Genomic DNA, 21269 nt, shown 5'->3' with positions numbered 1-21269 from the left:
GCATTTTCAAGTGTAGCCAAGGTCCTCTGGAAAACTCATCTAATTAATCTGGATATTATCCCCATGAGGAAGGAAGAAGTCTCCCTGGTGGCAAGGATGTGTCTGTTTTCCTGCAGTGCTCTGCATTTGTATAGTATGGCTTTTCTTACTTCACTAATCCTGCCCCTACTGGGACCCACCTATATTTAAAAGGTTAATAGTATATACATCATGGCTTTTTAAATTAGTTTTTATTTTTAAAATATTGCATTAAAATTACCTTAACTACTGAGATTTTTTATATTCCCTTAAATTTTGTGCCTCACAAATTTCCCCCTAGTCCTGGTCCAGAGTAAGAAGTAGTCATTTATTAATTTCATAGTGGATATGAAACAAATGAGGAACCAAAAAATACTTTGTAATGACAACCTCCCAATTACAGTTTCACTTAACCATAGGACTCAGAGAGTCACCGTAATATCCTAGCAGTGATGTTTCAGAACTAGCAATATCAGTCAGCACAAGAAGAGTGTAGCAACATCCTTCATACCTCTACAGTACCAAAGAGCTGGTTAGCAATGAGGCAAACACAGACCATCATCCCAGTTCTCCCTAAAAAAGAAAAGAAGTTAAAGAAGCCAGTTCATGGTAGAACTTAGTATGAAAATACACTCAGAAGTTTCCAGAGTGTGTTTTGGATTCACTTTTTTTTCTTGTAAATACTTTATTCAGCTTCATTGATTGTTAATTTTTAAAATGCTGACCTCAATCCTTAAAAGTGGATTTCATGACTCATAATGTGAATAAAGCAGCCCTCCTTTTTTTCCCCACAGCAGAGGGCCAGAGGGTTTACATGGCTTGTTTTTGGATTGACTTTTATACACCCTGAATGTGCTTGTCCAACCAAAATATTTAAGTTCAGTAATAGCCAAGATATTTCATTGTTTTGCGACTGTATCTGGAATTTGGTGCTGTAACTAGCCATGATACACATGAGCTCACATGTGCTTTTCTTGTACCATGGATGATGTGAATTACTCTGGAGGCAATCAGTTCTGCCTAGGACTCCAGGGCTAAAGCCCCACTTGCTAATTAGGAACTAATTCAACACTCTATGATCTATATAACATAAATAAAAGTACCTGTAAAAGTTAAAACAGGGGTCAGAGTTGTGGCACAGCAGGTCAAACTGCTCCATTTCAGATCCATCTCCTTCCTAATGAGTCTGGGGAAGCAGGAGCAGATGACCAAAGTACTTGGGCCCCTGCCACCCATGGGCGAGACCCAGAAAGTGTTCCAGGCTCCTGGCTTCAGCCAGATCCAGCCCCAGTCATTGTGGTCATTTAGAGAATGAGCCAGCTGATAGATGCTCTCTCTGCCTCTCCCTCTCTTTGTGTACCACTGCCTTTCAAATAAATAAAATATTCTTTTAGAAAAATAATAAAACCAGGACCACAACTCAAAATGGCTTCTAGTATTTGCAATACTCCTTGTTCCTTCCATAGAGTATTTCATTGTAGTACACAAGTTTTCAAACATATGAAAGTACACAGAGCAGTATAGAGAACCCTCATGTATTTTTTTCTGATTCTGTAATTACCGGTATTTTGCTCTACTAGGTTAAATTTCCTCTCCTATTTCCTCCCTTTTCTCCTACCCATCCCCTCTTCTTCTTTTTTTAAAAGATTTATTTATTTATTTGAAAGAAAGAGTTACACAGAGAGAGGAGAGGCAGAGAGAGAGAGAGGCCTTCCATCCGATGGTTCACTCCACAGGTGGCTGCAACAGCCAGAGCTGCGCCAATCCAAGGCCAGGAGCTTCTTCTGGGTCTCCCACGTAGGTGCAGGGGCCAAAGGACTTGGGCCATCTTCTACTGCTATCCCGGGCCATAGCAGAGAGCTGGACAGGAAGTGGAGCAGCCGGGTCTCGAACCGGCACCCACTGTGCCACAGCGCTGGCCCCCCTCCTCACTGTGGGAGTTCTCATTTACATTTAAGGAAAAAATAATAACCAAGTTACACAGACTCACTGTAATATCGTCTCAAAACACACCAAACACCGGAGTAAGGGAAAGGGTTTATTGGGGAAAACCCAGCAGGCTGGAGGGAAGGGGCAAAGAAGAAAAAAGAGAGAGTAAAAAGAGAGAGAGAAGAGAGAGCAAATGAGAGAGCTAGAGAGGAGAGAGCCGAGAGGGGAGAGGAGAGAGAGAGAAGAGAAAGAAGAGAAGAGAGAGTAGAAGATGAGCGCCACGTGTTCAGGAACAGGTCCTTTTAAAACTTTGCCAGAGGGTGGGCAGGGAAGCAGGAGCAGAGAAACCATTAGGTTGGGGGTGGAGCTTGGTACCAGTGGTTGGACATGTGGCTACCTGGCTTTCAGTAATGGCAGCGGGGGCTAGAGCCTAGGATGTAGATCAAGGTGTAGATCGCGCCATAGATAAGACTGTGTCATTTTCCTAACAGAGAGTAAAAAACAAGGAAACAGAAGCTAGCTCATTTTGTGAAGCCAACAGTTGAAATTAATATTATGAGAAAGAAAAATAGCCAGTCACATCCATCCCAGAGGCACAGGCAATCAAAGCCAAAACTTACGAATGGGATTACTTCAAATTGAGAAGATTCTGTTCTGTAAAAGAAACAGGAAAGTGAAGAGGCAATTGACAGAATGGGAGAAATTACTTGCAAACTATGCAATGGATAAAAAATTAATAACTAGAATATACAAAGAGATCAAGAAACTCCATAAGAACAAAACAAACAGCCCAGTTAAGAAATGGGCAAAAGATTTAAACAGAGATTTTTCAAAACAGGAAATATAAATGGCCAATAGACATGAAAAAATGCTCAGGATCACTAGCCATCAGGGAAATGCAAATCAAAACCACAATGAAGTTTCACTCCCCCCCATTAGAATGGCTTTCCTACAGAAATCAACAACCAACAAATGCTGGTGAGGATTTGGAGAAAAAGGTACCCTAATCCACTCTCAATGGGAATTAAACTGGTAAAACGACTAGGGAAGACAGTTTAGAGATACCTTAGAAATCTGAATATAGTCCTATAATATGAGCTAGAGATCCTTAAGTAGCACCTTGACAGTAGGGACTCCATTTTGGAGAACCTGAGATTCCATTCTGGGAAGGTGCCCCCCCACACCGTGAGACTCTGGTCTGAAACTATGATCTAAAACAGTTAAACAATAGCAGTCAACTACATCACACTTTGCAGAGCACAGAAACCTCCAGCATGATCACTCAAGCTTGGAAGTGGATAGGCTACACCTGGGTTAATGATAAAAATGTAATTTGTCTATGTCCTACATATGATTAAAACCAATACCTGGATTAATGTCAAGATTATAATTGGAATTGTTAAGATTGTAACTGGTATTGGCCGGCACTGTGGCTTAACAGGCTAATCCTCCACCTTGCGGCGCTGGCACACCGGGTTCTAGTCCCAGTTGGGGCACCGGATTCTATCCCGGTTGCCCCTCTTCCAGGCCAGCTCTCTGCTATGGCCCGGGAAGGCAGTGGAGGATGGCCCAAGTCCTTGGGCCCTGCACCCACATGGGAGATCAGGAGAAGCACCTGGCTCCTGGCTTCGGATCAGTGAGATGCACCGGCCGCAGCGGCCATTGGAGGGTGAACCAATGGCAAAAGGAAGACCTTTCTCTCTGTCTCTCTCTCACTATCCACTCTGCCTGTTTAAAAAAAAAAGATTGTAACTGGTATTGTCAAGATTATAATTGATACTAGTTTCGCATAGTTTTTAGGTCAGCTTGACCCCAGTAACCATGTATTCCTCCCGATCCTAGCAACCATGTATTCCCCTCCCGATTTTGTGGTTTTTGCCTTTATAAACCCTGTTGCTTTGGGCTTGAGGGTTGAGAGTTCTTTAGGGCATGAGCCCACTCTCCACCGCCGGCAATAAAGGACCATCAAATTTTATCAATGTGTGGAGCTCCTTTGTTTGTACTCGCTCAGGTACAACAATCTCACTCCTGGGAATTTACCCAAGGGAAATGAAATCAGCAAATAAAAGAGCTATCTGCACCCCCATGTTTACTGCAGCTCAATTCACAATAGCTAAGACATGGAGTCAACCTAAATGCCCATCAACTGAAAACTGGATAAAGAAATTATGGGATATGTACTCCCTAGAATACTACACAGTAGTTAAAAAAAGGTGAAATCCAGTTATTTGCAACAAAATGGGTGAATCTAGAAAACATCATGTTTAGTGAAATAAGCCAGTCACAAAGGGACAAATCCCATAAGTTCTCCCTGATCTGGGATAACTAACAGAGCACCTAAAAGGAAACATGTAAAAGTGAAATTGACACTTTGAAAAGCAATCCCAGGAATACCCCTTGTCCTGTCTGTTGAGGACAGTTTTATTATTATTATTTTTCTTTCTTAATACTATTGGTTGAACTCTTTACCTAACACAGAATTAATCATACATGTATAAAGTCAAATGAAAAAACAGATCTTCATTAAAAATAAGAGTGGAAATAATAGAGGGAGGAGGAAGCCTGTAGCTATAAAATTGCATAATTCTGCATACGATTCTACAGACTTGCTACTAAGTGTACCATTTAAAAACTTCCCATGGGACCCCAATTCCATTAACCTGGGTGGTAAAAATGCCACCTTAAGTGTTAAAGTAATCATGTTAACTGTTAAAATGATCAAATAGATAGGATTAAGTATTAAAGGGATCATAGAACCAAGATCATGCGTCCGGTAATAATAAAAGACAGAATTAAAAAAGAGAGAATGTTCCAATATGGGAAGCAGTCCACAAAGCAGACTGATAGAATGACAATCTCTTTAAAAGCACTCTGGACCTCAGAATCAGCCCTTAAGGCAGTTTGGTCTGGCTGAAAAGCCTATGATAGCATTTCAGGCATAGAATGCCAAGACACTGTGGGGAAAAAAAGTGTCCTACATGAAAGATCTCCATGAGTGAGACCCCCTCCCCCCCCGTGGAAAGAAGAGGCAATCAAGGGGCTGGTGCTGTGGTGTAGGGGCTAAAGGCGCCGCCTGCAGTGCCGGCATCCCTTATGGGCAATGATTGGAGTCCCAGTTGCTTCACTGCCGATCCAGCTCTCTGCTATGGATTGGGAAGGCAGTAGAGGATGACCCAAGTCCTTGGGCCCATGCACCCGCGTAGATCATTTCGATTGTGAGTTTGCTTCTGATATCTTCTTAGTAATCTGACAATTAATTTTCTGAATTCCATTTCTGGCATATGCTCCATCTCTCCATCTTTACCTTCTATTATTGAGGAGTTGTAGTGTTCCTTTGGAAGGCTCACAGTTTATTCCTTATTCCTATTTAGGATTTTTCCTTTGCTTTTTGGCATTTGTGTGTGTGTGTGTGTGTATACATATATATATAATTTCTTTTTTTTTTTGTTTGGGGGAAATTCTCTTGTGAGGCTTCTGTCGGTTATGAGCTGCTGTGTTTGTGTTTCACGTGGAAGCACAGAGCGCCATCTGCTGGAGCCCTGCTCACTTGTCAATCATGATGGAAGCTGCAGGCGCTCCGGTTTACTTAGCCCCGCCTACAGGGATCAGGCTCACTTCTCAATAGTTGATGGAACAGGCTCTAGTTTTCGATATTCAGGGCTTTTCCTTATTGTTTGGCTTGCATGGTGGAGAAGAAATTTTTCTGAAATATTGTGGACCTCGTTCCTGATGGGGGGATGTAGTAAGGTGGCCCCCGCTATTGATGGGTGTGTGCTCGGGAGGCTAAGGCTTACATTTGTATATGTATACGGTCAAAATGGCTTCCCTCAGCCAGCTACAGGTCCAGGTGGGGTGGAGTGGGCGAGGGAGATGGTCCGCGGAGTGCCCGACCTCTCCGCTTTTCTATACAACTCCCAACCACCCACCCCACGTGGAACTTGAAAAGCAGTTTGCCCATCTCCCCCTCCCACTACTATTCGCTGCTCTGTGGGCTCCCAATTTCCCAACTAACCTGGACCACTGAGGGCTGAGGCCAGCAACCGGGACCCACACCTCCGCTGTACCATCGCTGTTTCCCTTTCTTATTTGCTCTTTCAACATGGACCTGCCCAGTCATTGTTGGTCTCCTGCGCTTCGTGTCTTGAATTTCCTGAGGCTCTATGTCTGGCGTGTATCTTCTCTCCTTGTTTAACTATCTCTTTTTACCCTGGTTGACTTGGATCGTCCTGTTGCTATGCCACCATCTTTAAGTTCCCCCATTTCAATTTTTAAAATTCCAATATAAGGGGCTGGTGCTGTGGAGCAGTTGGTAAAGCCACTGCCTGCTGGTGTTGGCATGTCATAGGGGTTCGAGTCCCAGCTGCTTTACTTTGATCTAGCTCTATGATAATGAGCCTGGGCCCTTGCATCCATGTGGGAAACCCAGAAGAAGCCCTGCCTCCTGGCTTTCCAACTGCCCAGCTCCAGCCATTTCAACTAAATGGAGAGTGAACCAGTGGCTAAAAGACATCTCTTTCTGTCTCTCCCTCTATCTGTAACTCTGCCTCTCAAATAAATAAATCTTTAAAAAAATTATAAATTTTAAAACTTATTCATGTTGTTTGATAGTAAGATGAATCTGTTTTATACTTTAATATATCTTTTGAATTTCTTTAGAAAAAAAGAAAAAGTGCTATTACCTTTGCCGCCTTTGCAGTGAATCACTACGACATTTTCCTTGTCTTGAGCCAGCCACATATTTACTTCTTTGGCAAACACCACCATCTCACTGATTTTAAAACTAAGACTTTTAGCTGAATTAAAATAATTCCAAAAGAATAAAGCCCAATGCGTTTAACCCTCTTCTGACAGGCAGTGTGGCATAAAACTTACCTGAGAGTAGGGATGTTATGATCATCAATCATGATTCTTTGGACTCTGTTATGAAAATGCTCAGGATCGTAAGCTCTTTCACCTAAAATAAATCATACAGATGTCATACCTTCATACCTAATAACATAATAAATGATGAAGTTAGGAATAAGTTAAAGTTTTTTTTGGAAGTTCCTTATCCACTCTCAAAAGGAGCTATCTGAGTGGTTCTAGCTGCTCTAAAACAAACTTAAGGATCTCAAAAACATCAGAATATTAGTGACTTAATCATTTCAGGTGATCTGGATCCAACTGATTTTTGTTCAATAGGCTTTACTTTAGCTTTATAGCAGACTATTCATTATACTATTGTAGGGTATTTGAAAACAGTGGAGCAAGGCAATGTAACTGGCCAAAATGCTTTCCCTCTGAAAATGTCCATTTAATAAACAAATAGAGGAAAAAATCAGGAGAGAAAGAGTGGTAACCTAGGGATATAATTTGTTAATTTTCTTTAAAGGTTTTAGTTTCCTTTTTTAAAATAATTTTATCCACTCTGTAACCACAGGCATAATTCACTACTAACCATAATATTCAACAAGTAAAAAGTGAGAAGACCACAGTTCCATAGGAGTATAAACAAAGGCTAAAAATGATTCTTCCCCACCCCCACCTAGAGCTCTGCTCCCATCACAACTCATTCCTAGTTGTTTTTAGGGAATTATTTTTTTTGTCTGTGTCCTCTATCAATGTGCCAGGGAAAATAGGAAAATAGAAAGTCTTCTTAACCCTGAAACCACTGGAGTGGACCATCCCTAACATGGTTCACCTGAACTTCTGCCTCCTCCGTTCTAATAGGCCTGCTTCTGTTGAAGGGCACCCTGTGCTGCTGAGCTCAATCTTCCTATTAAATGTACCTGAGCAAGGTGGATATTTTTGAACTCACTCTCCTCACTGCCACCAAATGCTTATGATTAAATGACAAGTAGAAATGAAATTGTCTTCCAATATACAGAATTGTTTTTTATCTATAGTAGAAAAGTATCAAATCATGTACATACTGCATAGATTGTAGACACGGTAGTGGTTTGGATGTTTGGTATCCAGGAACCTCACAACTTCCTAAAAGAGACAGACACATATCTTACTATCCAGCATAACCTAGGAATGACCCAGGAGTTAGTTGCAGGAACACAATGTCTGTTACTTCTGTTTGTCTGTCACTCATGCTTTCTATGGGAGATTCATAGAATATGAAGGTACATGCAGTCCAAGTCATGTCTAAGCCATGGATGGTTTTCAGACAGTTCACCAAGTGTGCCTGGCTACTCAAATTATTTTCTACTCTAAATGTGCATTGTTTACTGCCACCAGAGAAGGAAATTAGCTGATTAGCTAGCTTTATTTTATGTATTGTCCAAATAATTAATTTCCAGTTAACAAATAGTTCTTATTTAAATCTAATTTTCAATAGATATCTTTTAGACAACACTCTGATTATTATGGTATAACTAAGAACTATATAAAAAATGCAAAAGTACATAGTATTGTGTGTATACATGGAAGAAAAAGATAAATTCTATCAAATTTTAGATAAGTCATGGCAATATGGAGATATTTTGATTCATTTGTTTTAAAAATGAATATATATCTGTGTATATATAATTTTAAAAATAAATAATAGCTGTTACTTAAAATACAGCAAAAATACATGATATCAATCCATTATGATATTTTACCTTAGAGAGTAAGGTTTCAGAGGAACATTAACAAACCTGGGTCAACAGTAAACTATGACTGCACATCTGTGTTCACTGAAAAATGAGTATTTACTAGATAAATACTCTTACTTTAATTGGATTCCTGTAGAAAGACTGTTTACCAGAAGATGGAAATAACATGGCGATTATGCTATCTGAAAGTCAAAATCGTCACTGTTATAAATGTGATTAAGGATGTGAAATAATATATGAAAATTTATTTGAAGTATGTTTAGATACTTTTTTAATAGAAAAGAACTTTCAATGGGTTGGCATAGTGGTATATTGGGTTAAGAGGCTTCTTGTGTGGCTACATCCCATATGGGTGTCAGTTTGAATCCCAGCTGCCCCACTGCTGATCCAGCTCCCTACTAATGTGCCTGGGAAAGCAGCAGAAGATAGCGCAACTATATGATCTTTTGCCACACGTGTGGGAGACCCAGATGTAGCTCCTGGCTCCTGGCTTGGGCCTGGCCCAGCCCCAGCCAATACAGCCAACTTGGGAGTGAACCAGTGAATGGAAGATATTTCTCTCTTTCTCTCATTCTCCTCCTCTCTCTTTCTCTCTTCCTCTCTCTGTAACTCTGCCTTACAAATAGAATAATGGAAACTTTGAAAAAATCTTTCAAGATTGAGGTTGGCAGAAAAAAGCTAACCCAGACTCAGGATAATCAAGAGAATATACTAATTAATCCAAGGTAATAATAAACTGTCATGGCGATCTAAGACTCAGTTGATTCTAATAATATGCCAGAGTTGTGTTGGGCTCATTCCGGAGCATCCTGTTAAGCACCAGAGGAAAACTGAGAGGTCTGGGTTCCAGTGATGGTGGGAACTTCCATGGTTTCAGCACTCCTGACTCAGAAGACTTAAGACCTACTATGCAGTGGCCTCCATCTCTGGAGTTCTAGGAAGGAAAGAGGGCTCTCTGGGATCTGTATGACCAGAGAGAACCATCAGAACTCAATAAATTCTCAAGAAACTCAAATGGCATCAGAAGAAATCATTCAACTTTCTGTACAGCAGTCAAGTATCCCTGATTTGGTATGATATGGTAATCTTCTATTACGAGGGTTAAACTACAGATATGTTATACCACCCCACTGGCATATGTGTTTGTGGGGAAAGAAAACCTGGGAAGAAAATGGCTTAGAAAAGGTAAAAGAAAAAGAAAAATTTAACTGCACACCAGAAAAATAGGACATTAATGTAAGTAAATTAACAGCTAAGCTTCACAAACCGGTTACGTGAGATCTAGGTCAAATCCATCTCTGTTGTATCGCCTTTTGTTTCCTGAAAACTGAGAGTTCAAAACAGTCATTAACTTATTAGTAAAACACAAATCAACTTAGAAGTAGAGAACATTACATAGATATCTACAACCCTTGCCATTATGTCCCGAAACTCATATTTTGCCCACTCACCAATCTTCTGGTCAGCTTTTCAAGTTGTCTTTTTAGGTAAACCAGATGCAAAACTCTTACCAAAATTGCAAGGTGTAGGGGTCGAAGCAGAATGGCCAGCCTAACAAACATTTAAAAGATCCATTTTTTGTTTCAGAAACAGGATTTTATCAGGATGGACAAAGTCTAGAGCAGTGGTTCTTAACCAGGGGCACACATGCCACCTACTCCTGGCCACCCACCTAGGGGAACCTGGCATTGGTTGGAGACATTTTAGATTGTCACAGCTGCTGGTAAGGGGTGCTACTCACATCTAGTGGATAAAAACCAGGATTGCTGCCAAATACCATACAATGAATAAAATTGCTCCCTTCCCCATAACAAAGAATTATCTGACTTAAAATACCTATAATGATAAAGTTGAGAAATGCAGCCTAGAAAAATAGTAATAAGTTCTTAGAATTTGTTTATTCAACATTTACAGTTTAAGAAATATTCAAGTTTTCCCCATCAAAACAAAACGTCTCTAACTTGGACACACATAAATGCATCAACTGGAAGAGCTAGTTTAAAGATAGACTGCTTGGGCCCCAGAGATACAGATTTAGTAGGTATGGAATAGAGGCCAAGGTGTTTTTCTCCTAGCATTTCTAGTAAGCCCTCAAGTAATGCTCAGGTTGCTTATAGAGGACCACATTCACTCATGCTATTTTCTTTTATTAAATTCTATTTAAGCTGTAAAATGTTCATATATTTCATACATACAGATTTAGGAATATGGTACACAGTGACTCTTGATGTTGATTTAACAATTTAACACTCTTGTTTATGGTGTCAGTAATCTCCCTAGGCTCTAGTCATGAGTTGCTGAGGCTATGGAAGCCTTTAGGGTTTGCCGACTTCGATCTTATTCCAACAGGGTCATAGCCAAAGTGGAAGTTCTCTCCTCCCTTCAGAGAAAGGTACTTCCTACCTTGATGGCCCCGTTCTTTCCACTAAGATCTTACTCACTGGGATCTTTCATTTAGGTCTTCTTTTTTTTCCCCAGAGTGTCTTGGCTTTCCATGCCTAAAATACTCTCATAGGCTCTTCAGCCAGATCCAAATGCCTTAAGGGTTGATTCTGAGGCCAGAGTGCTATTTAGGACATCTGCCATTCTATGAGTCTGCTGTGTCTCCCACTTCCCATGTTGGATCATTCTCTCCCTTTTTGATTTTATCAGTTAGTATTAGCAGACATTAATCTTGCTTGTGTGATCCCTTTGACTCTTAGATCTATCAGTGTGATCAATTGTGAACTGAAATTGATCACCTGGACTAGTGAGATGGCATTGGTACATGCCACCTTGATGGGATTGTATTGGAATCCCCTGGCACGTTTCTAACTCCATCATTTGGGGCAAGTCCGATTGAGCATGTCCCCAGTGAACATCTCCTTCCTCTCTTTTTCTCATTCTTATATTTAACAGGGATCACTTTTCAGTTAAAATTTAAACACCTAAGAATAATTGTGTGTTAATTACAGAGTTCAACCACTAGTACTAGAACAAAAAACACTAAAATGGATAAAGTATTACATTGTACAATAACAGTCAGCACAAGAGCTGATCAAATTTCTCATAGTGTCCATTTCACTTCCACAGGTTTTCCCTTTGGTGCTCAGTTAGTTGTCACCAATCAGGGAAAACAAATGATATTTATCTCTTTGGAACTGGCTTAATTCACTCAGCATGATGTTTTCCAGATTCCTCCATCTTGTTGCAAATGACCGGGTTTCATTGTTTCTTACTGCTGTATAGTATTCCATAGAGTACATGTCCCATAATTTCTTTATCCAGTCTACTGTTGATGGGCATTTGGGTTGGTTCCAGGTCTTAGCTATTGTGAATTGAGCTGCAATAAACATTAATGTGCAGATGGCTTTTTTGTTTGCCAATTTAATTTCCTTTGGGTAAATTCCAAGGAGTGGAATGGCTGGGTTGAATGGTAGGGTTATATTCAGGTTTCTGAGGAATCTCCAGACTGACTTCCATAGTGGCTTAACCAGTTTGCATTCCCACCAACAGTGTGTTAGTGTCCCTTTTTCCCCACATCCTCTCCAGCATCTATTGTTGATTGATTTCTGAATGTGAGCCATTCTAACCTGGGTGAGGTGAAACCTCATTGTGGTTTTAATTTGCATTTCCCTGATGGCTAGTGGTGTATCACGTTGATTGTTTTGTGAACATTGAACCACCCTGCATACGAGGGATAAATCCCACTTGGTCTGGGTGGATGATCTTTCTAATATGATGTTGCATTCTATTGGCCAGAATTTTATTGTGGATTTTTGCATCTATGTTCATCAGGGATATTGGTCTGTAATTCTCTTTCAATGCTGCATCTTTTTCTGGCTTAGGAATTAAGGTGATGCTGGCTTCATAGAAAGAATTTGGGAGGATTCCCTCTTTTCTGATTGCTCTGAATAGTTTGAGGAGAATTGGAGTTAATTCTTCTTTAAATGTCTGGTAGAATTCAGCAGTGAATCCATCTGGTCCTGGGCTTTTCTTTGTTGGGCCTTTATTACTGTTTCAATTTCTGTCTCAGTTTTGGGTCTGTTTAGGTTTTCTATGTCTTCATGGTTCAATTTAGGTAGGTTGTATGTGTCCAAGAATCTGTCCATTTCTGATAGATTTCCCTGTTTGCTGGCATACAAGTCCTTGTAGTAATTTCTGATGATTCTTTTTAATTCTGTGGTGTCTGTTGTTATGTTTCCTTTTTCATCTCTGATTGTATTGATTTGGGTCTTTTCTTTTTTTAGTTAGTTGGGCCAATGGGGTGTCAATTTTGTTTATTTCTTCAAAAAACCAGCTCCTCATTTGTCTGATTTTTTGTAATTTTTTTTATTCAATCCTGTTGATTTCTTCTCTGATTTTAATTTTTCTCTTCTCCTACTAGCTTTGGGTCTGGTTTGTTGCAAATTTTCTAGATCCTTGAGATGACTTGAAAGCTCATCTATTTGGTGCCTTTCCAGTTTCTTGATGTAGGCACCTATTGATATAAACTTTCCTCTTAACACTGCTTTTGCTGTATCCCATAGGTTTTGGTATGATGTGCTGTTATGCTCATTTACTTCCAGAAAATTTTTGTTTTCTCTTTTAATTTCTTCTATGACCCATTGTTCATTCAGAGGCATGTTATTCAGTCTCCATGTGTTTGCACGTGCTCTAGGGATTCCCGAGTTGCTAATTTCCAACTTCATTCCTTTATGGTCTGAGAAGCTGCATGGTATGATTCTAATTCTTTTGAATTTTCTGAGACTTGCTTTATGGCCTAATATGTGGTCAATGCTAGAGAAGGTTCCATGTACTGCTGAGAAGAATGTAAATGCTTTCTGTGTAGGATGAAAAGTTCTGTAGATATCTGTTAGGTCCATTTGAGCTATAGTGTTGTTTAAATCTACTGTCTCCTTGTTGATTTTCTGTCCTGTTGAACTGTCTATCTCTGAGAGTGGAGTATTGAAGTTCCTCGTACTATTGTATTGGGATCTAAGTCTCCCTTTAATTCCCTTAACAAGTTTTTAAAATAAGCTGGTGCCCTGTAATTAGGTGCATATACATTGATAATCATTATATCTTCCTGTTGAATGGATCCCTTAATCATTATATAGTGCCCCTCTTTGTCTCTCCTAATAGTTTTTGTGGTAAAATGTATGTTATCTGATATTAAGATGGCTATGCCCGCTCTTTTTTCATTTCTGTTGGCATGATATATCTTTTTTCCAGCCTTTTACTTTCAGTCTGTATGCATCTTTGTTAGAAAGATGTGTTTCTTGTAAGCAGCAAATAGATGGGTTTTGTTCCTTAACCCAATCAGCCAATCTGTGTCTTTTAACTGGATTGTTCAAGCCTTTAACGTTTAATGTGACTATTGATAAGTAGTAACTTTGCCCTACCATTTTTTGGATTTCCTATGATCTTTTGTTGTGAGGTTTCGTTCCTTTACCTTCTTTCATGTTGATGACCGTGTTTCCATGTTTCTTCGTGTATCACATCTTTAAGCATCTTTTGTAGGGCTGGACGAGTGGCGACGAATTCTTTCAATTTCTGTTTGCTGTGGAAGGTCTTTCTTTCACCTTCATTCACAAATGAGAGCTTTGCAGGATATAATATTCTGGGCTGGCAGTTTTTCTCTCTTAGTACCTGGGCTATATCTCACCATTCCCTCCTTGCTTGTAGGGTTTCTGATGAGAAGTCAGCTGTGAGTCTAATTGGGGATCCTCTGAGAGTGGTCTGACGTTTCTCTCTTGCACATTTTAGGATCTTTTCTTTATGTTTCACTGTGGTGAGTTTAATTACAATGTGTCGTGGTGAGGATCTCTTTTGGTCATGTTTATTAGGGGTTCTATGAGCTTCCTGTACTAAGATGTCTTTGTCCCTCTCCAAACCTGGGAAATTTTCTGCTAGTATCTCACTAAAAAGGCCTTCTAATCCTTTCTCCCTCTCCATGCCTTCAGGAACTCCTAGAACCTGAATGTTAGGTTTTTAAATAGTATCCTGTACTATCCTGACAATATTTTTTAGATTTCTAATTTCCTCTTCTTTTCTTTCATTTGACTGTTTCCTTTCCTGTTCTCTGTCTTCTAATTCCGATATTCTCTCTTCTGCTTCACCCATTCTGTTTTAAGGCTCCCTATTGTGTTTGTCATTTGATCTATTGAATTCTTCATTTCATTATGGTTTCTCATCACTATCACAGTTTCTTGTTCTACTAGTTGTTTCATTTCATTTTGATTCCTCCTTAATATTTCATTTTCATGAGAGAGATTTTCTATCTTGTCCATTAAGGATTTCTGTAGTTCAAGAATTTGTTTTTGAGAACTTCTTAATGATCTTACCAATTTCTTGAGATCCACTTCTTGCATTTCTTCTATCTCATCATCTTCATAATCTTGAATTGTGGTGTCTTTTTCATTTGGGGGCATCATAGTGTCTTCCTTCCTCTTGTTACCTTGGTTTCTACGTTTGTTTGGCATCTTGGACGTGTTCTTTGTTTCCTTCGCTGTGGTGTTTTTTCTCATGATACTATTACTCTAGATTATGTGGACTGTCTGCTTTTGATGGATCCTTAGAGGCTATGCTGGGTGTGGCCAGAGAGCTCTGTTTGGTTCTTCAGGGTTAAGGGTGTCCCCAAGGTGGCTCACCCAGATTGTTCTCTGGCTTGCTCTCTTGCTCTCTCTCTCTCTTTCTCTTTTTTTTTTTAGACCCAGTTGGGAAGAAATTCCACACAGCTCATCAGGTTGCCTAGGTTATGGAGTTTGTTTTACATATGTAAAATGGTGCCTGCTCTTTGTCTTTCTAGGTTTTGTAAGGTGAGTGGAGAGAGAGGATAGTGACCCTGCTGGTTCCCCCTATTTATTCACTTTTTTTTCTCTCCTCCAGTCAGCCTGATGCACTTTCCCCAGTGGGACCTCAGACCACGTTTGGAGCTTCCCCACCAATGTCTCGGGTTACCTCTCCTTCCAGCGCTGGGGCTCAAATTCTGCGGCTGGGCTTCTGTGGCTGGGCTCCCTTGGTTCCCCGCTCTCCATGTAGAACCATGTAGAACCCCATGGGGGATCAGTACAGCTGGGAGAAATAAGAGCAATAGTCAAGGTTCTACTCCTTAGCCAAGATGGACCAGTAAATATATTTTCGGACAGCAAATACTCAGTACAGGTAGCAAAGACGATCCCTTTTGCAATCTTTAACCCGACCAGTAAACCAATTGACCAGATGTTCACAACACTTAAAGAGCTAACTGAGAACAGAAAATACCCATGGTATATCTCACACATAAGATCACATACTGGGTTACCTGGCTTTATTTTCCAAGGCAACAGAAAGGTTGATCGTCTTATCTCCTGCAACACGGCTTCCATTGGACACTTAGAACAAGCCCGTATTTTACACCAAAAATTTCATATGTCAGCAAGCAACATAAAATTGCTTTTCCCAGAGCTAACAATGAGCCAATGCAAACACCTAGTGCACTCTTGCAAGAATTGTGCACCCCTCGCCCCATTAGGCCCACTGCAACAAGCAGGAGTGAACCCATGAGGCCTTGCTCCTAATAAACTATGGCAAGTGGACATCACCCACATTAATTCCTTTGGTAAACTTAAGTTTGTTCATGTGGTGGTAGATACTTATTCAAAGGCTGTATTTGCAACTGCCCAATCCGGAGAAAAGGCTAGTAATGTGATAAAGGCAGTTAAATCAGCCATGCTGGTCCTTGGTGTCCCCTGGACCATAAAGACTGATAATGGGCCAGCGTATACATCACAGGAATTTACTTCCTTCCTGAAATCTTGGAACATACAGTCTGCTACAGGTATCCCATACAACCCACAGGGACAAGCAATTATTGAAAGAACTCATAAGACGATTAAAGATCTCTTACAAAGGCAAAAAAATAATCATATACCCTCAGACCCACAGCTTGCTTTGACTGAGGTCCTTTTCACTATCAATTTTCTTACTTTTGATTCCCAAGGGATCAGCCCAGCTTATAAACACTGGGGATCCTTTCCATCCCAGACCCCAGCCCCTATGGTTAGGTGGAAAGACCCCCTGACAGGAGAATGGAAAGGACCACACCCCCTGCTAACCAAAGGTCGAGGATATGCTTGTGTCTTTCCAGAGAATGCAGAACAGCCCATTTGGGTACCAGCCAGAAACATCAAGCCTGCAACTGACAGCCAACCAGAACCAGCTGAACAAGACCGAGACTCCGCCTTGTTAGCAGATGCACCTGCCCTATCATCCTACCCTGAGAAACTGCCCAAAGCCACATCTGTTACCATTGTGTACCCCACTAGCTCTGGTCAGCCACTCCAATGGCCCACAGCCTGTGTGCGGTCATGCCATTCCTGATAACCATTATTCCTCATTCCTACCCCTATCTGAGCAAGCACTCCTGTGGTCTCTCGATTTGAGCGCTGGTTAGTCAATGATGGGTAAGATCCCCTGGGGGACAACCTAAGACAGGCACAGCTGCGTACGGAGACCACATGGAAACGGGGTCAACAATGGTATGGCCAAGAATCATGCCTCCCGTTGCTCAAAAAATAAACGAAAAGGGGGAAATGTAGTGGAATGAGAAGGCCATGCCAAGGTGGCCACTGGCAAGCGAGCGTCAGTTAGTCAGGAATGGCTTTGAAACCCACCTGGCTCTGGAAACTGCCTAGCAACAGGCTGTGATTGGATGGCTCTGGAAACTGCCTGGCAACAGGCTGTGATTGGATGGATTTGAAACTGCCTGGCGACAGGCTGTGATTGGATGGCTCTGGAAACTGCCTGGCAACAGGCTGTGATTGGATGGATTTGAAACTGCCTGGCGACAGGCTGTGATTGGATGGCTCTGGAAACTGCCTGGCAACAGGCTGTGATTGGTTGGGGTATGGACCGCCCCTTGACCAGATTGGCTGGTCTTGGCTATATAAGCTGTTGTACCAACTGTAATAAATGAGTCTGCAGGCTGCTCGCCTCAAGCCTGCTCTCACCGGACTCCCGGGGTCTGTGTGTTGACTCCGCGCCTCTTGCCCCCACCACGCTGCTCTTCTCAGAAACGAACCCACTGCAACATTGTGGAGAAATCAATGGCAACATCGGCTCTGCTCTCTGGCTCCACTCCCGCGGCACAGCTAGGGTGGCAATGGGTGACCTTGCTCTCCCTGTAGGTCTTCTGTGTCACTAAGTGCATATTATTTGACTTATTCCAATTAAGCAATCTACTTTCAATAATTATTTAAAATGTGAGTTCTAGATTCAATTTTGATAAAAATGAAATGTGAATGGCAATTTTACATGCAGGAAATTTATATTCATTATAAGATTTGTATATATAACTAAAGCTTTAATATGGCAGTTGCAGTATAGTAACAGATAGAGGAGAACCACAGAGTAAGAGGCAAGCATTGATTTCATGTGGGTGACAGAAGAAATGTGGGGTGTTGTGCAATGGAAGGTGAATATGTCACAGCATTAGAGCACCTGGAGCCATGAGGAGTTATTACAGAGAAGCTTATGAGAGGAAGAAGCATCACTATTTAGACCAGAAAACTCATGGTCTGGCTCTGACTGACACTGGAATACCAGCAGGCTTGTGTAGCCTCCTTTAGGCAAAGATGAACTCCATCCACCACAGCTTCTTCCTCAATTGTGGCTCCTTCAGACATGGGCACTTGTTCTCCAGGGAATGTTTCTGAATCAAGGAGGCCCCTTTCAGGGACTGAGAAACCTGTCTATGGGCAACTCTGCTTAGTTCAATGGCATGAGGATGGGGAGTCAACAGAGAGGAGACACACTGCCTTCTGAGATCCTCTGGATGAAAGGAGGCTGGAGAGCTTAGTCCTTGACTCCCCTATTGGTCATGTCCAAGGCTTGCCTCATACCACACACCATCTCAGAAAGCTGGCAGAGAAAAAGTGACTGCTGCTTCACTGCCCTCTAATGGGAAGAGCATGCTTCATGTCTCCTCTTTACCTCACTAAAATTTGCATTCTTTTTTATAGAGATTATTTACTTGAAGGGCGGAGAGTTATAGTGGGAAAGAGAAGGAGGAGGAGGAGGAGGAGGAGGAGGAGGAGGAGGAGGAGAGAGAGAGAGAGAGAGAGAGATATCTTCCATCTGCTGATTCACTCTCCTAAATTGCCCAAACAGCTAGGGCTCAGGCCAGAGCCAGGAGCTTCATCCAGGTCTCCCTCATGAGTGCAGTGACCTAAGGACTCAGGCCATCATTCACTGCTGTCCCAGGTGCATTAGCAGGGAACTGGATTGGAAGTAGAGCAGCAGGAACTCTAACTGCTTGCCATATGGAATGCTGGTACTGCAGGTGGCAGCTTAACCCACTGCACCACAGTGCTGACTCCAAAAATTTCATTCTGAGATAAGACACGAAGTTATTTATTATTTGTTATCTAGTACTCAGTATACTGTTAAATGTCAAATATGATTCAATTATTTTTTAAATATTCATTTTTTGAATGGAAGAGAGACAGAGACAGAGAGACAGAGACATTAACAGAGACACACACACACACACACACACAGAGAGAGAGAGAGAGAATGTTTCATCTTCTGGTTCACTCCCCAAATGATGGCAATAACTAGGGATGTACCAGGCCAAAGGCAGTAGCCAGGAACTCTATCCAAGTCTTTCATATAGGGGCAGGGTCCAAATACTTGGGCCATCTTCCACTGTTTTCAGAGAAGTAGTAGCAGAGAGCTGGAGCAAAAGTGGAACAGCTGGGACTTGAACTGTTGCTCTGAAATGGGATGCTGGCATTGTAATGTGGCAGCCTAGCTCACTCAGTCACAGTGCCAGCAACATGAATCAACTCTCTTTTTTTTAGATTTATTCATTTATTTGAAAGGCAGGAGAGGAGAGAAGCAGAGAGAGAGAGAGAGAGAGAGAGAGAGGGAGAGAGAGAGAGAGAGGTCTTCTATCCACTGGTTCACTCCACAGTTGGCCACAATAGCCAGAGCTGTGCCAATCTGAAGTCAGGGGCCAGGAGCTTCTTCCAGGTCTCCCACACAGGTCTTCCACTGTTTACCCAGGCCATAGCAGAGAGCTGGATTGGAAGTGGAGTAGCCAGGACAAGAACCGGTGCCCATATGGGATGCCAGCACTGCAGGAGGCAGATTTACTCGCTACACCACAGTGCTGGTCCCATGATTCAACTCTTAATAAAAGTATCAATATTTTTACTTCATATATGTGTTCCTATTTCTTTTTGAATATTTTGTTATTTTAATTGTACATATTGAATTTAGTTTGATAAGCTGATACATGTTTTTAATGTCTGATTATCAAATCAGCTTAGGTAGCATTTATATCTCCTGAAACATCTTTTCCAAATCTTTAACACTTAATAATTGTACACATCTCGGCTATAGTGTGGTGTGTCAATAAGTGTGTATGAATCGTATTGATTAGATCAGTATATTTAATGTTTCCCTCTCTTTACCATGCTTAGGGTCTTCAAACCCCTCTCTTCTAATTTACTCATAAAATATCTCATAGGTTAGTGTCATCCCACTGTATTGTAGAATACTAGAATTTATTCCTTCTAACTGTATTTTGGCACCTGTTATCCAACCTTTACCTTCCCTCTCACCTTCCCAGGCTCCAGTAATTACTATTCTAAATGTAGGTTGACTTTTAAGGTTTTTTTTGTTCATTTCCAAATATGAAAAAGAACATGCAGTATTTGTCTCTTTATGTCTGAATTACTTCACTTAACATAATGTCCTCTTGTTCCGTGCATTTTGTTGAAAATGATAGGATATTGGGGCTGGCGCTGTGGTGTAATGGGTAAAGCCGCTGCCTGCAGTGCTGGCATCTCATATGGGCACCAGTCCGAGTTCCAGCTGCTCCACTACTGATCCAGCTCTCTGCTATGGCCTGGGAAAGCAGTAGAGGATGGCCCGTGTCTTTGGGCCCCTGCACCCACAAGGGAGACTTGGAAGAAGCTCCTGGCTCCTGGCTTTGGATTGGTGCAGCTCTCTGGCCGTTGTGACCAATTGAGGAGTGAATCAATAGATGGAAGGCCTCTTTCTCTCTCTTCTCTTCCTCTCCTTCTCTCTATGTTTAACTCTGAATTTCAAATAAATAAATAATCTTTAAAAAAAGAAATTGATATCATTCTTTGTTATGGCTGAATAATTTGCCATTGTGTATATACATCACATTTTCTTTATTTATGCATACATTTATGGACACCTAGGTTGAATTCACATCTTGGTGTTGTGAATAATGCAACAATAAACATAAGAGTGCAGGTGTTTTTATGACATGCTGAATTATTTTCCTTTGAATTTGTGAAGTGAGATAACTGGATCATATGGTGTGGTACATCTATTATTTTAAATGTCTATTTATTTACTTATTTATTTTAAAGACAGAACTAGAGAGAGGGAGAGGGAGAGATCTCCTATCCCCTGATTCACTCACTCCCCAAATGCCCACAACAACTGGGATTGGGCCAGCTCAATGTTAGGAGTCAGGAACTCAATCCAGATCTCTTCTGTGGATGGCAGGGACTCAAGTACTTGAGTAATCACCTACTACCTCCCAGGGTGCACATTAGTGGGAAGCTGGTTTGGAGTGTGGAGCCAGGGCTTGAACACAGGCACTCTGGTGTGGATGCAGGTGTGTGAAGCAGTGGCTTAACCCACTGTGCTAAGACTTGCCCCCAGGTATATCTGCTTTATTTTCTTGAGGAGCCTCCATGCCTGCTGTACTAATTTACATTCCCTTCAACAGGGTATATGAATTGCTTTTTTCCC

The 21269-nt window shown here is 41.3% G+C and overlaps 1 pseudogene; it reads right to left on the bottom strand.

The window, feature by feature from the left end:
• Positions 1-21269, bottom strand: part of LOC133762108 (phosphatidylinositol 3,4,5-trisphosphate 3-phosphatase TPTE2-like) — a 68334-nt pseudogene that overhangs the window by 27803 nt on the left and 19262 nt on the right.

This window comes from Lepus europaeus, chromosome 6, assembly GCF_033115175.1.
Source record: "Lepus europaeus isolate LE1 chromosome 6, mLepTim1.pri, whole genome shotgun sequence".
Lineage (NCBI taxonomy): Eukaryota > Metazoa > Chordata > Mammalia > Lagomorpha > Leporidae > Lepus > Lepus europaeus.
This window is presented reverse-complemented; position numbering and strand designations above follow the sequence as displayed.